We start from the raw sequence: 16769 nt of genomic DNA, 5'->3' as shown, positions 1-16769 counted from the left end.
ATAGGCTTGGGACATATAAAAATATATTTCTACCTCTCTCTTTCTGTCTCTCTGAATATGATCTCAGACAGCAATGCAGTCTATAATATAAACAACCATTACATTATGTTTTAGTGATTAAGGAAATAACTAATCAGATCTTGTAGCATGTCTTTCTGCATATAACTCAGATCAGTAGATCTGGTTATGGACAATTGTTACTATATCATTTTCAGTGCTAAATTTAACTTTGGTGTACCTTTTCCTTTTTCAGTTACTGTAATTAGTGAACTAACTCCCCTAAAATGTTTTTCAGGTCAACCAATTCTCTCCTCATTTTACACATGAGGGAACAAAAACAATGACATTTCCTTAATGTTATAGCTGAGTCATAAACCTCTGTATATAATGCACCTTGGGGATATCACTTTTCTAAGTCTTTTCAGGACATCTTCAGTTGGCTCATAAACTCAAGGTTATGATCTCTGTGACCTCAGAAAACAGATGTAGTAGCAACATGAATAAAGAAGCACAAGTTCAGACACTGTAGTCAGGCTATAAGACTTTAACATTTATTGGAATTACTTCTTAGGAGTTGCAATATTGTGATAAAATCATCCAGTATGATGTATGTAAAGGAAGGCACATTTGTGTCTTCTCCTCTCCCTGATTAAGCAGTATTCACAAACAACACTTACTTCATTAGAATACCCAACTTCCCCATAAATCAAGAATGGAGGCATTAAGTGGATATAAAATGGATGGCAGAACTTGACGTAGTTTATATTTGATTTTAATTTTATGTCGATTTTTTTTTACTCTATGGTAGAAGAAATTGAACAGGGACTTAAGTGGCACAATTTATATAGCTAACAGTTAAAATTGCCCCCAATTGGTCCAATAAGATCTTACCCTGCAGTGTTATGTTGAGATGTTTCTAGCATAGAGGACATGGGAAATCATATCATTACTTTGAAAAGGATATTTAGGACTACAACTGTTAAAACTTACTGAAGCCTTTGTTTTTCTGCTTCCACAATTAAGCTAGCATCATACATTAAAAAAAAACAAAAAAAAAAAAAACAATTTCTGTAAATAAATAGAACAAGAAAGTAATTAGATGTATGTGAAACCTGAATAGCCAAGTAAATATTGGTAAAAAAAAAAACAAAAAACAAAGCCAAAGGTATCACACCCTCTAACTTCAAATTACAGTACAAAGCAACAGTAATCAAAACAGCATGGTACTAGCAGACAAACAGACACACAGACCAATGGAACCAAATTGAGAGCCCAGAAATAAGCCTGTATGTATATGGGCAGAAAATGTTGCACAAAGGAGCCAAAAACATACAATGGAGTGAAAAAAAAGCCTCTTCAATAAATGGTCCTGGGAAAATTGGGAAGGCACGTGCAAAAAAATGAAACTAGACTATTTTTTGTGCCCATATACAAAAATTAACTTGAAATGGATCAAAGTCCTAAATATAAGACCTAAAACAGTAAATTATATAGAAAAAAACATAGGTACTAAGACCTTGGTCTTAGAGAAGATTTTGTAAATTTGACCCCAAAGTCAAGGGAAGTTAAAGCAAGACTTAGTACATAGGACTATGTCAAACTAATATGCTTTTACCCAGAAAAAGAAACCATCAGCAAAACAAAAGGGTAACCAACCAAATAGGAGAATACATTTTCAAACAACAGCTCTGAGAAATGGTTAATATCCAAAATATATAAAGAACTCATACAATTCAATATCAAGCAAACAATCCAATTAAAAAGGGCAGAGAACCTAAACAGATACTTCTCCCAAGAAGGCATACAAATGGCCAACAGATATATCAAAATATGTTCAACTTCACTAGCTATCGGGGAAATGCAAGTCAAAACTACAATTAGATACCCCCTTATACTTGCTAGAATGGCTATTATCAACAAGACAAGTGTTGGAGAGGATGTGGAGGAAAGGGAACCCTCATTCACTACTGGTGCAAATGCAAACTTGTACAGCCACCATGGACCACAGTATGAAGGTTCCTGAAAACATTAATAATATAATTACCATATGACCCAGCATCAATGATCTGTGTGTCTACCAGAACATTTGAAAACATTTATTTGCAACAATATATATACCCCTATGTTCATTGCAGCATTATTTATGGTGGCCAAGACATGGAAACAACCAAAATGTTCTTTGATAGATGATTGGATAATAATATGGTAATATATACAATGGAATACTACTCAAACATAAGAAAAGATGAAATACTTCCATTTGCAACAACATGGATAGATCTAGAGAATATCATGCTATTTATGTATGGATTTATTTCTGGGTTATCTTTTCCATTTGATATTGTTCATTTTAGAACACTCCTTAGGAAAGACTCTGTTTATGTTAATTGGTCACTCTTCAATATAGGGTATCCCTATTAAGACATTTTTTTGTCTGATGTAGAATACAAAAATGAGGTCAAAAGCCATAGCTACTTGTTTTCACCTTCTTAAATTTCCAAAGAACATTATTAAAAAGAAATGTGTAGCCCAGCTGGTGTGGCTCAGTGATTGAGCATCAACCAATGAACTAAGGTCACTGGTTTGATTCTTGTTCAGGGAACATGCCAAGGTTGTAGCCCTGATCCCCAATGGGGGGCATTCAGGAGGTGGCCAATGGATGTTCTCTCTCATTGATGCTTCTATCCTTCTCCTTCTCCCTTCCTCTCTTTTTAAAAAAAATCAATAAAGTAAAAAAATATATATATAAAGAAATGGACTTAGCAGGTGGGGCCAGAAGTAGTGCTGCTCCCTGGTAGGGGCTGTTCATGGCTGTTCCAGGGTCTCCAACATTTTTCCTGGTGTTGATTCTAAATCCACTCACAGGAGAGGCATCGAAGCTTGAGGTCTTGCTGGTGTGAAATGACTGAGTACACACTGGTGGTGATTGGAGCAGGTGGTGTTGGGAAAAGCACAGTGACAATCTAGCTAATCCACAACCACTTTGCAGATGAATATGATCCCACCATAGAGAATTCTTACAGAAAACAGGTGGGTATAAATGGTGAAATCTATCTGTTGGACATACTGAATACAACTGGACAAGAGGAGTACAGTGCCATGAGAGACCAATTCATGAGGACAGGCAAAGGCTTCCTCTGTGTATTTGTCATCAAAAGTAGCAAGTCATTTGCAGATATTAAATTCCAGAGGAAACAGATTAAGCAAGTGAGGGACTCAGATGATGTACCTATGGTGCTAGTAGGAAACAAGTGTGATTTGCCAACAAGGACAGTTGACACAAAACAAGCACAGGAACTGGCCAAGAGTTACAAGATTTCATTAAGTGAAACCTCAGCCAAGACCAGACAGGGTGTTGAAGATGCTTTTTATACACTGGTAAGAGAAATACGTCAGTACTGAAAGAAAAAGCTCAATAGCAGTGATGATGGGACTCAAGGTTGCATGGGTTGCCTTGTGTGGTGATGTAACAAGATACTTTTAAAGTTTTTGCATCAGAAAAAAGCCACTGTCAAGCTTCACTGACACCCTGGTCCTGACTTCCATGGAGGAGAAATGAGTGTTCCTGTTGCTATCTTCAGCCTCACAATGAAGCTTTTGCTACTTCCCCAACTCTCAGCACATCAGTACAATGTTCTCTATTGGAGAATTTCTCAGAATAACTACCTCCTCACTTGGTTGTCTGAGAAATGAACTTCTTGTTACTCCCTAATATTTTTCCATCTTGGGTTCTCCCCACATACACCTCCACCACCCCAGGTTTTTGATCTGGAAAGCAATTCATGCTCTGAAACAGAAAACCAAACTGTAGACATGAAATTATCTAGAAAACAATGTCTTGAGCTTTAACATAGCAACTGCTGGTGATTTTTTTTTTTTTCTTTTTACTGTTGAACTTGGAACTATATTGTTTTTTGGAGAAATTTATAAATTACTGTTTTGCTGAGAATATAGTTAATGTGGTGTTTGGTTGGTTTATAATGGTATAGGCTATATTCTATAAACTGACATCTGCTCTGTATTCATAAATACGAAGGCGAATACAGACTTTGAGTCTCTCCTAGTCTCCTCAACTTTAATGCAATTAAATCTACCTTTCACAATGAAGTGCCTTTTTTCCTAGAAGTGGTTTGTAAACTTCCTTTACAATAGTTCAGTGCAGAGGATATTTCAAAAACCATTATACATGAAAATGAATCTCTGAAATATGCCTACAACCTGTCTACCTTTGAGGGAAAGATATACCAATATGATGTCAGATGCCATTTCTTATATGTATGACATTGTCTTACTAGTCCTGGCAGGTTTGGATCAGTGGTTAGAGCATCAGCCCATGGACCAGAGAGTCCTGGGTTTGGTTCCTACTAAGGGCATGTACCTCAGTTGAAGTTTGTCCCTTCCCCAGTTGGGGTTGTGTAGGTGGCAATCTCAATGTGTCTGTCTCACGTCGATGTTTCTCTCTCTCTTCCTCCCTCTCTCCCTCCCACTCTATCTGAAGATAAGTGCAAAAAATGTCCTCAGGTGAGGATAAAAAAAAAAGAAGAAGAAGTTGCCTTACCAGAGACCTGTTTTTAGGTTCTCCCAAGAGAAAGATGAAACTGGAAACAATTATAAATAATTTCACTTAATTTTTACCGACACTCCACTTCTTTTTTGTAGGTTACGAGCTATAAAGTGTATGAAATTTGTTTCTTCTAACTTACTGATAATCTAATGTTCAATGGACTTCCATTCATATTTAAATTTGGGTTATATCTAAAAGCTACATTTTCAAGTGTCCAAAATTGTAAAAAATTGATGCAGTTTCAATTAATATTGTGATTGATTATTTTCAAGCCTCAAACATAATATATTAGCAGACACATTTTAAGTGCATATCATGGTATCTTAATGATGTATATAATTGTCTTCAGTCACCATTTAACCCTACCCTCTGTTCCTCACCCACAGCAACTGCAGTTTAATTATTTTAGTTGAGGAGAGCATGTTGCTAAATGGACCAGGGTTACCTTGTCAAAACTTGAACAAGCGGATGTATACTCTTATGTTGCAAGGAAAGAAGAGGTCAGTAAAAACAAGTCCTTTACCATAACTGGAGAAGCTTGGTATCCTGAGGAGGGTCAGCTTAGCAGTCTTTATAAATGAAGTGTCTAGACTCCTTTTTTTAGCTTCATGAAAACTAAATGAAGTCAATATTTTTTTCTCATTATTTTGAGAATGAGGGTATCTCAGATCAATTTTTTTCTTTTCTTTTATTCATAATGTTCTTTGAACTATTTAAAACAAGGTGTTGATGAATTATTCTGTGCATACAAAGCTGATTAGTGTGTTCAGATCAAGAAGACTTTGGATTGGAGTTGCTGTTTGAGAAAAGAATGGAAACCATAAAGAGTTGTTAGTGATGAGGAATTGAAGACCTGACTTTGCCATTTGCAAATAATATCCTGGTAATTCTAATAAAAAATAGACTTAAACTTTTGATAAAGGCCTAGTTTCAAAATGTCCACTTTCTGTTCTGGTCTTTAATATGTAAATGCTTACTGAGGTCCTCCATCTTCTAAATGAATTTTGATTTATTAAGCAAACTACACATTGCCTTGAAATTAATTCAGAAGAGGGGAAGAAATGTGTACTGTGTCCAGAGTATAATAAACTCAGAGAATTGTGCTCCTTATTATCAATTTTCTTTTAAACTATTTATATTAATTTGTTTTTGTTATAGATGTTTCTCCTTTTTCCCCCATTGTCTATGTCCATTGGTTATGAGTACATGCATATAAGTTCTGTGGTTTATCTCTCCCCCCAACACCCCCTCTTCTCAGGTTTGTCAGTTTTTACCCTACCTCTATGTCTCTGGGTCAATCTTGTTCTGCAGTTTGTTTAGTTCATTATATTCCACAAATAAGTGAGATAATGTGATATTTGTCTTTCTCTGCCTGGCTTGTTTCACTTAGCACAATACTCTCCAGGTGCCTCCATGTCATTTCAAAGGATAAGAGATCTTTCTTTCTTATAGCTGCATAGTATTCCCTTGTGTACATGTACCATAGCTTTTTATCCACTCACCTACTGATGGACACTTGGGTTGTTTCCAGATCTTAGCTAGTGTAAATAGTGCTGCTATGAACATGGGGGTGCATATATTCTTTCTGATTGGTGTTTCAGGCTTCTTAGGGTATATTCCTAGAAGAGGGATCACTGCTCAAATGGCAGTTCAATTTTTAACTTTTTGAGGTAACGCCATAGTGTTTTCCATAATGGCTATACCAGTCTGCATTCCCACCAGCAGTGTACTAGATCCCCCTTTTCTCCACACCCTCGCCAACACTTGTAGTTTGATGATTTTTTGATGGCAGCCATTCTAACAGGTGTGAAGTGATACCTCATAGTTGTTTTAATTTGCATCTCTCTGATGATTAGTGATGTTGAGCATTTCTTCATATGTCTCTTAGCCATTTGTATGTCCTGTTTGGAGAGGTGTCTATTTAGGTCCTCTTCCCATTTTTTTTTTTTTTAATTTTATTTTATTTTATTATTATTTTTTTTTTGAAATTTTTATTTATTTATTTATTTTTTTGTTACAGATATTTTACCTTTTTACCCCATTGGCACCCCCCCCCCTCCACCCTGTCCCCGGCTTAGTTGTCCATGTCCATTGGTCATGCATACATGCATATAAGTTCTGTGGTTTATCTCTTCCCACCCCCCCACCCCCCATCCCCTCTTCTGAGGGATGTCAGTCTGTGCCCTACTTCCATATGTCTGGGTCTACTGTATTCCTCAGACTGTTATGTTCATTATATTCCGTATATAAGTGAGATCATGTGGTATTTGTCTTTTTCTGCTTGGCTTCTTTCACTTAGGATAATACTTTCCAGGTCCCTCCATGTCGTCTCAAAGGATAAGAGATCTTTCTTTCTTACCGCTGCATAGTATTCCATTGTGTATATGTACCACAGCTTTTTGATCCATTTGTCTACTGGTGGACACTTGGGCTGTTTCCAGATCTTAGCTATTGTAAATAGTGCTGCTATGAACATGGGGGTACATATATTCTTCCTGATTGGTGTTTTAGGCTTCCTAGGGTATATTCCCAGCAGTGGGATCACTGGGTCAAATGGAAGTTCAATTTTTAATTTTTTGAGGTAGCACCATATTGTTTTCCATAGCGGCTACACCAGTCTGCATTCCCACCAGCAGTGTATTAGAGTCCCCTTTTCTCGACACCCTCGCCAACACTTGTTGTTTGATGATTTGTTGATGGCGGCCATTCTGACAGGTGTGAGGTGATACCTCATTGTTGTTTTAATTTGCATCTCTCTGATGATTAGTGATGTTGAGCATTTCTTCATATGTCTCTTGGCCATTTGTATGTCCTGTTTGGAGAGGTGTCTATTCAGCTCCTCTGCCCATTTTTTAATTGGGTTCTTTGTCTTCCTTTTGTGGAGTTGTATGAGCACTCTGTATATATTGGAAATTAACCCCTTATCTGATACATCATTGGCAATGATGTTCTCCCATACAGTGGGTTGCCTTTCCATTTTGATGATTGTTTCTTTTGCTGTGCAGAAGCTTTTTAGTTTGATGTAGTCCCATGGTGTCTATTCAGCTCCTCTTCCCATTTTTTAATTGGGTTCTTTGTCTTTGTTTTGTTGAGTTATATGAGTACTCTATATATTTTGGAATTTAACCCTTTATCTGATGCATCATTGGCAATCATGGTCTCCCATATAATGGGTTGCCTTTCCATTTTGATGGCTGTTTTTTGTTTTTGTTTTTTTGCTGTGCAGAAGCATTTTAGTTTGATGTTGCATCATGTGTTCATTTCTTCGGGCAGAGTGCCTGAATAGAAACTCCTCCAAACAGTACATAAAAATGGCCAGGAGACATATGAAGAAATACTCAACATCACTAATCATCAGAGAGATGCAAATTAAAATGACTGTGAGATATCACCTCATGCCTGTTAGAAAGACGGCCATCAACAAATCCTCAAATAAATGCTGGCAAAGATATGGAGAAAAGTGTACCCTAGCACACTGCTGGTGAGAATGAGGACTGGTGCAGCCACTATGGAAAACAATGTGGTGTTTCCTCAAAAAATAAAAATGGAACTGCCATTTGACCCAGTGATCCCACTTCTTAGAATATATCCTAAGAAACCTGAAACCTGAAATACCAATCAAGAGGGATATATGCTCCCCTATGTTCATAGCAGCACTATTTTTAATAGCTAAGATCTAGAGACAGCCCAAGTGCCCATCAGTAGACGAATGGATCAAAAAGCCATAGTACATATACACAATAGAATACTATGCAGCTTTAACAAAAAGATATCTCTTATCCTTTGAGAATATATGGAGGGGCCTGGAGAGTATTATGCTAAGCAAAATAAGCCAGTCAGAGAAAAACAGGTACCACATGATCTCACTAATTTGTGCAATAATGAATAAAATAAGCTGTCAACCAAAAGAGATCCAGAATCATGAAAGTAGGGAACAGACTGACAAACTTCAGAGGGATAGGGGGGGAGAGGAGGGAAGAGATAAACCAGAGAATTTATATGCACAACCAATTGACAGGGACATGAGGCTGGGGAATGCAGGAGCCGGGTGGGAATGGAAAGGGGGGGTCACTGGGGAAAAAAGAAGGACATCTGTAATGCTTTCAACAACAACAAAAAGAGTGTCTGAATCTTTTCTCAGAGCTCTCATCTAAGGTTCTTTTTTCTTAAGCACTCCCTTTTGTTACTCTCTCTCCACTTCCTATCTGACCTCCAGATCATGGTGACATCCCTTGTGCTGTTATGGCTTGAAATTGGATCTACAATTCATATTTACTAATGGTGAAAAAAGGTTTATTTAGTTTAGACATGTCTAATTAATTAAGATCAGTGTTCTCAGTCTTGTTCTTCATTTTAGATTTGGTTTTTATATAGCTTATATACTTCTACATTTTAGTGATGAGTTTTAAAGATCAGCTTGAAATTCAGACAGTGGTTTTAATTAACAAAATTAAAGCCATTTAGCTACTCTCAGAATAGACTTCGGAGTCTGCTTACCCATACTCTCTTAGCACAAATTCATTAAATGAGAAAAGTGTTATAAAATATCTTGTATATATCTGCTAGAGTGCTAACAGTACATTTCAAAAAATCTGAAGAGACATTTTCTAGCTAAAAGATTAAATTAGAAATAAGGTGTATTAACATCTTATTCAAATAAGACTGGTTTCATTGGTGCTGGGCTAAGTATAGTAGTACATAAAAGAGAAAAAAAACAACTCTAAAAGCCAAAAATAGTATAAGCAATTAATTATAATTAGAGGCAAGTAAGTGTCATAGAAAAAGTGACACTGGAACAGAATCTTGAAGGATGAGTGTTTTCATAAGGCAGATGGTGTATGGGTGGAATCACAAGGAAATTCTAGGCACATGAAATAGCGTGAGAAAATGCCAAGGGATATCCAAAGTTATTAAAGTTTCAGAGAATAGGAATTTCTTGTAGTAGAGATAGCACATACATTACATAATGAATAAGCAGGAGCATATTAAATGCCAGAAATCAAGTGTGGGCAAATGCCAAATTATAAGTCTTTAATGCCAAAAAAAAAAAAGGAATATATAATTAATTTTGTAGACATTAAGGAGGCCCTAAAAATGTTTAGTCAGGGAATTACATGCTGAGAGTTATATTTAGAATGATTACTCTGGCAGAAATGTAGAGAATGGATTGGAAATGGAAGACAATAGAGACATGGAGACCAATTAGGAAGATGGCAGAAGAGGCTAGGAATCAGAACTAGGGAAGAAGAAGTATGGAAAAATAAGGACCACAAAAGATTCTGATAAATAGAAGCAAGACTCTGAGAATAATTTTATACTGGAAAGAAGAGAGAGGACTCAAGCAGCTATAATTCCTATGTTACGAGCTTGATTTACTATGTAGATAGCATCATGTCTATTGTCTTTCATTTATCTTTATTGTTGAAAGTATCACAGCTATCTCCCCTTTTTCTCCCAGTGACCACCCCTAACTTTACCTCCCCTCCACCCCAGGCAGGTCTTCACTGCAATAATCAGCAAAATTAATGCAAACCAAATGAAGGATGAGGTCAGGTTTACAAGGACCAGTTTGGGACAATTTGTGCAACATCCAGCTGGATATACAGGTCTGGAGATACGACTAGAGATACAGCACTTAGGTGTCAAGGATGGGAGGGTAAGACCATCCACAGAAAAATTACAGGGAGAGAAGACAACTGGGTTTAAAAACCTTAGAGGACATAAATATTTAGAGGGTTAGAGAAATCAGACAGAGGGACTGAAACAAAACTAGTAGAGTGCAGAAAAACCTGAGAAGAGCAGTAGAGGAGCGAGAGTTCCAAGAAGAAAGGGATAATGGTCCATCTTCATAAAAATTCAGAATAAAAGAGATGTTTGATTAGACCCCACCTTCCCAAATTCTTAACCAGTTGTCTATTGCCATAGTATATTCAAAAACTACATATGCACACACAGTACCAAGAAAACTTCAAGAATATCAATACTCTTTAGATTTAGCTAAAATCTTAATCCAATACCATGGAGAGATCAACCTACCCACAAAGCTGGGCTGAACCTACAGGAACTGAAAAAATTTTGACCCTGAGCTCAGGAATGACAAAGAGGCATACAAAGTGTCTGGTCTCCACACCCTTTTCATTTGACCACCAATAACAAGAGGAGGCATAAGAAGTTGAACTTACACAAAGGTCCCTTTTCCCATGGCCTCAGCTTCCTTCTCTTTCCAGTAGGACCCATTTTGGTCAAAAGTGAGCCATAACCAGGTTTAATCTGAAACTATATATAAATTTATTTAAGGATATACTCCCATCCTTTTTGTCCTATTCAGCTAAAGACAGCTAAATTGTCCAACATAGTTCATCAGAAAGAGATTATAAAACATCCATCAGAAAAGAGCAACGATACTATAAGAAAATATAAAATGTCTCACACTTGCCATCTTCTTATAGCATGTACTAATTTAAAGTCTCTTCTGTACTCAAAATAAACCTCTTGTTTCCAAAGAGAAAATACATACCTAAAATTTACATTTATTATCTATTATTCCCACCAGAAAACAAAAATATATGTACTCTTTTATGTACAATGTATTTTCTCTCTCCTGTTTTATTTTTATACATTTTTAGTATGAAATATTTCAAACATACAGAAAAGTAGAAATAATAGAACATATAATCACCACTCAGCTTAAATAAATCTTAACTATTTTCTGTTTCTTTTGTATTTTAAAAATTAAAGACTTACAGCACCTTGAGTGTATCTCCCCAGTTGCATTCTCCTTCATTCCGATTTCAGTACTGAGGATGATAAATATAATTCTGATATGTTTACATATATTGGCTACATATTCTTTTATTTCTAAAATATGTGCTAATGTTTTATATTTTAATTTACATAAATTGTAATTTGCTGTTTATATCACCCCTCCACCCACCCCCACCTTCTCTGGCAAACATCAGATTGTTCTGTTTCTGTGAGTCCGTTTTTGTTCTGTTTTGTTTGTCCATTTGTTTCATTTTTTAGATTCCACACGTAAGTGAAATCATACAGTATTGTTCTTCCTCTGACTTATTACACTTAGCATAATAGCCTCTAGGTCCATCCATTTTGTTGCAAATGGCAAGATTTCTTTTTATGGCTGAATAATATCCCATTACATATATGCATACATATATATATTTATCTACTCATTTATGGAATGACACATACATAATGTGCAATGAACACAGAGGTACACATATGTTTTTTAATTCATATTTTTGCTCTCTTTGGACAAATTCTCAAAAAAGAAATTGTTGAATTGTATGTTAGTTGTATTTTTAATTTTTTTGAGAAAGCTCCAGACTGTTTCGCATACTAGTTAGATCACTTTATACTCCCTCCAGAAGTACACAAGTGCTCCCATTTCTACACATCCTGGCCAGCACTGGTTATTGATTTTTTTAAATTTATTTTTTCTTATCTTTATTTCTAATGTTGACACTAATACAGATGTCTCCACTGACACACTTCCCCCCCCTCCCCCCCGCACTTTGCCCTCCTCCTCCCAGCCCCATATTTGGGATGATAGCCATTCTGACAGGTGTGAGATATCTCACTGTGCTTTTGATTTGCATTTTCCTGATTATTAGTGATTTTGAGCATCTTTTCATAAGTCTGTTGTCTATCTGGGTGTCTACTTTACAGAAATATTTATTCAGGTATTCTGCCCATTTTTTAATCAGAAAAATCAGGCATTTTTACTACCTGTGTTTTCTTATAGCAGTATTATGATTTCAGGCCTTACATTTAAGGTTTTATTTTTTTTCCATTTATTTATTTTTTTATTTATTTATTTACAGATGTTTCTCCTTTTTCCCCCACTAATTTCCCCCTCCCCACCCTGTCCCCAGCTTTGTTGTCCATGTTCATTGTTCATGCATACATGCATATAAGTTACATGGTTTGTCTCTCCAACACCACCCCTTCTTCTGGGGATTGTCAGTTTGTACCCAACTTCCACATCTCTGGGACTACCCCATTCCTCAGACTGTTATGTTCATTATATTCCAGAAATAAGTGAGATTATATGATATCTGTCTTTCTCTGTTTGGCTTGTTTCGCTTAGGATGATACTTCCCAGGTCCCTCCATGTCGTCTCAAAGGATAAGAGATCTTTCTTTCTTACAGCTGCATAGTACTCCGTTGTGTATCTCAGCTTGTTTATCCATTCGTCAACAGATGGACATTTGGGCTGTTTCCAGATCTTAGCTATTGTAGATAGTGCTGCTACAAACATGGGGGTACATATATTCTTTCTGATTGGTGTTTCAGGCTTCTTAGGGTATATTCCTAGAAGTGGATTCACTGGGTCAAATGGCAATTCAATTTTTAATTTTTTGAGGTAACACCATATTGTTCTACATAGTGGCTGCACCAGCCTGCATTCCAAACAAGCAGTGTCCTAGAGTCCGCTTTTCTCCACACACTCGCCAACACTGGTTGTTTGATGACCTGTCGATGGCAGCCATTCTGACAGGTGTGAGGTGATACCTCATTGTTGTTTTAATTTGCATCTCTCTGATGATTAGTGATGATGAGGATTTATTCATATGTCTCTTAGCCATTTGTATATCCCGTTTGGAGAGGTGTCTATGTAGTCCCTCTGGCCATTTTTTAAATTGGGTTCTTTGTCTTCCTTTCGTTGAGTTGTATGATCACTCTATATATGTTGGAAATTAACCCCTTATCTGATATATCATTGGCAATTATGCTCTCCATACAGTGGGTTGCCTTTCCATTTTGACGATTGTATCTTTTGCTGTGCAGAAGCTTTTGAGTTTGATGTAGTCCCATGTGTTCATTTTCTCCTTTGTTTCTGTTGCCTTAGGTGATGTATCAGTGAAAATTCTGCTGCATATGATGTCTGAAATTTTGTTGCCTACATTTTCTTCTAGGATGTTTATGGATTCATGGGTCACATTTAAGTTTGTTGTTCATTATGAGTTTATTCTTCTGTATGGTGTAAGTTGATGGTCTAGTTTAATTTTTCTTTTTTTGCAGGTAGCTCTCCAATTTTCCCAACACCATTTATTGAAGAGACTGTCTTTACTCTACTGTATGCTTTTGCCCCCTTTGTCAAATATTAATTGAGCATATTGCCTTTGGTCCATTTCTGGATTCTCTGTTCTGTTCCACTGGTCTATGTGCCTGTTTTTGTGCTAGTACCAGGGGGTTTTGATTACAGTGGCGTTATTGTATATCCTGAAATCTGGTAATGTGATCCCTCCTACTTGTTTCTTCTTTTTCAAGATTACTGTGACTATTTGAGGTCTTTTTTGGTTCCATATGAACTTTTGAAGTATTTGTTCTAGTTCTGTTAAGTATGTCATTAGTATTTTGATGGGGATTGCATTGAATCTATAAATTGCTTTGGGTAGTGTGGACATTTTAATGATGTTAATTCTTTCAATCCATGAACAAGACATGTACTTCCACTTTTTTATATCTTCCTATATTTCTTTTTTTCAATGACCTGTAGTTTTCTGCGAATAGGTCCTTTATTTCTTTGGTTAAGTTTATTCCTAGGTATCTTAATTTTTTTGCCACAATGGTAAATGGGATTGCTTTTTTTGTTTCTCTTTGTGTGAGTTCATCATTGGTGTATAAGAATGCCATCAATTTCTTGACATTAATTTTGTATCCTGCTACTTTGCCAAATTCATTTATTAAGTCTAGTAAATTTTTGATGGAGTCTTTGGGGTTTTCTACGTATAGTATCATGTAATCTGTGAATAACGACAGTTTCACTTCCTCCTTTCCAATTTGGATCCCTTTTACTGTTTCTTCCTGTCTGATTTCTGTGGCTAAGACTTCCAGTACTATGTTAAATAAGAGTGCCAAAGTGGGCATCCTTGCCTTGTTACTGTTTTTAAGGGAAATGCTTTTAATATTTGCCCATTGGGTATGATGTTGACTGTAGGTCTTTCATATATAACTTTTATTATGTTGAGATATGATCCCTCTATTCCCAAATTGCTTAGCGTTTCTATCACATTTAAGGTTTTAATCTTTTTTGGTGTTTATTTTTGTCAACCGTGTAAGAAAGTCATCCAGATTCAAGGACTTTCTTAGACCATTTACAAAAATAAACTCTAGATGGATTTATTATTTTGCATGTAACCAGTCAGTTTTTCTAACAACATTTATTAAAGAGACTGTCATTTCCCCATTGTATAATTTTGACTACCTTGCCATTGGTCAATTCACCACATAAGTGTGGGTTTATTTCTGGACTCTTAATTCTATTCCATTGATCTATGTGTCCGTTTTTGTGCCAGTAACATATTATTTTGATTATTATAACTTTGTATTATAGCCTGAAATCAAGGCCTGTGATAACTTCAACTTTTCTTTTCCTCAAAATTGCCTTGACAATTCGGGATGTTTTGTGATTCCATATCAATTTTGGTACTACTTGCTCTACATCTGTGAATAAATGCCATTGATATTTTGATAGGGATTGCATTAAATCTGGAGATTGCTTTGGCAAGTATGGACATGTTATCAATATTAAGTCATTCAATCTATAAATACAGTATATCTTTTCATTTATTTTTTGCCATTTTCAATTTCTTTCATCAATGTCTCACAGTTTTCAGAATACAGGTGTTTTGCCTCATTGTTAAAATTTATCCCTATTATTATTTTTTTCTGTATTAATATTAGAAAGAGTAAGGGAGAGGGAGAGAGAGATAGAAACATCAATGAGAGAACATCAGTTGGCTGCCTCCTACATGACCCGCATTGGAGATCAGGCTCACAACTTGGGCATGTGCTCTGACTGGGAATGGAACTGGCAACCTCTTGGTGCATGGGTAAATACTCAACCACTGGGTCACAACAGCTGGGCAATTATATTATTTTTGATGCAATTGTAAATGGTATTGTTTTCTTAATTTCTCTTTCTGATAGCTTGTTATTAATGTATAGAAATGAACCAATTTTTGAATATGAAATTTTGATCCTACTATTTTATTGAATTTATTCATTCTAATAATATTTTGGTAGAGTCTTAAGGGTTTTCTATTTATAGTATCATATCATCACCAATTAGTGACAGGTTTACTTTTTCCTTTCCAATTTGGGTGTATTTTATTTATTTTTCTTCTCTGATTGCTCTGACTAGAACTTCCAATGCTATGTTAAATAAAAGTGGTAAGAGAGGGAACCTGGCTTGTGTGGCTCAGATGGTGGAGCATTGGCGTATACACCAAAGTGGTGGGTTTCATTTCTAGTCAGAGCACATACCCATTTTGTGGGTTTTATCCCTGGTCAGGGTGCTTACAGGAAGCAAGCATTCGGTGCTTTTCTCTCTCTCTCTCTCTCTATATATATATATATATCTTTCTCCCTCCCACTCTCTAAAATAAATTTTAAAAAGTGGTTAAAGTGGAATCCATGTCTTGTTTCTGATCTTGGAAGGACAGCTTTTAAATTTCACCATTAAGTATAATGTGTTAGTTATGATTTTGTCATATATTACTGTATGTTTTGAGGTATGTTCCCTCTATACACACTTTGTTGAAAGTTTTTATCAAATAGATGTTCAATTTTGTCAAATGCTTTCTCTGTTTATATTGAGATGATTATATGACTTTTATGCTTGATTTTGTTAAAGGGGTATAACTCATTGATTGATTTGCAGAAAGTGAACCATACTTGCATTCCTGGAATAAATCCCAGTTGATCACGGTGTGTGATCTTTTTAAATGTATTGATGAACTCGGTTTGACAATATTTTGTTGAGAATGTTTGCATCTATATTCATCAGTGATGTTGGCCTGTAGTTTTCTTTATGTGTAGTGTCTTTTTTTTTTTGGTCTTGATATCATGGCAATGCTGACTTTGTACAATGAGCTTGGAAGTGTTCCTTCCCCTTATATTTTCTGAAATAGTTTGAAAAGGAATTAATTATTTAAATGATTGGGAGAATTCACCTGTGAATTTATCTGGTTCTGGACTTTTGTTTGCTGAGAGTTGTTTTGGTTTTTTTGTTTGTTTGTTTTGTTTTTTACTAATTCTATTTTGTTTCTAGTAGTCAGTCTAATCACATTTTGTTTCTTCCTGGTTCAGTCTTGGAACATTGCATGGTTCTAGGAACTTATTCATTTCTCCTAAGTTGTCAAATTTATTGATATATAATTGTTTATGGGATTCTTCTAGG

At 35.9% G+C, this 16769-nt stretch overlaps 1 pseudogene; it reads left to right on the top strand.

The window, feature by feature from the left end:
- The first annotated feature begins 2901 nt into the window (after positions 1 to 2901).
- LOC118636358 lies at positions 2902 to 3402 on the top strand (annotated as a pseudogene).
- The last annotated feature ends 13367 nt before the right edge of the window (positions 3403 to 16769 follow it).

The sequence above is a fragment of the Molossus molossus genome, unplaced genomic scaffold (genome assembly GCF_014108415.1).
Source record: "Molossus molossus isolate mMolMol1 unplaced genomic scaffold, mMolMol1.p scaffold_m16_p_2, whole genome shotgun sequence".
NCBI lineage: Eukaryota > Metazoa > Chordata > Mammalia > Chiroptera > Molossidae > Molossus > Molossus molossus.
Note: the sequence above shows the minus strand (reverse complement) of the source record. Positions and strands in the feature narration are given on the sequence as shown.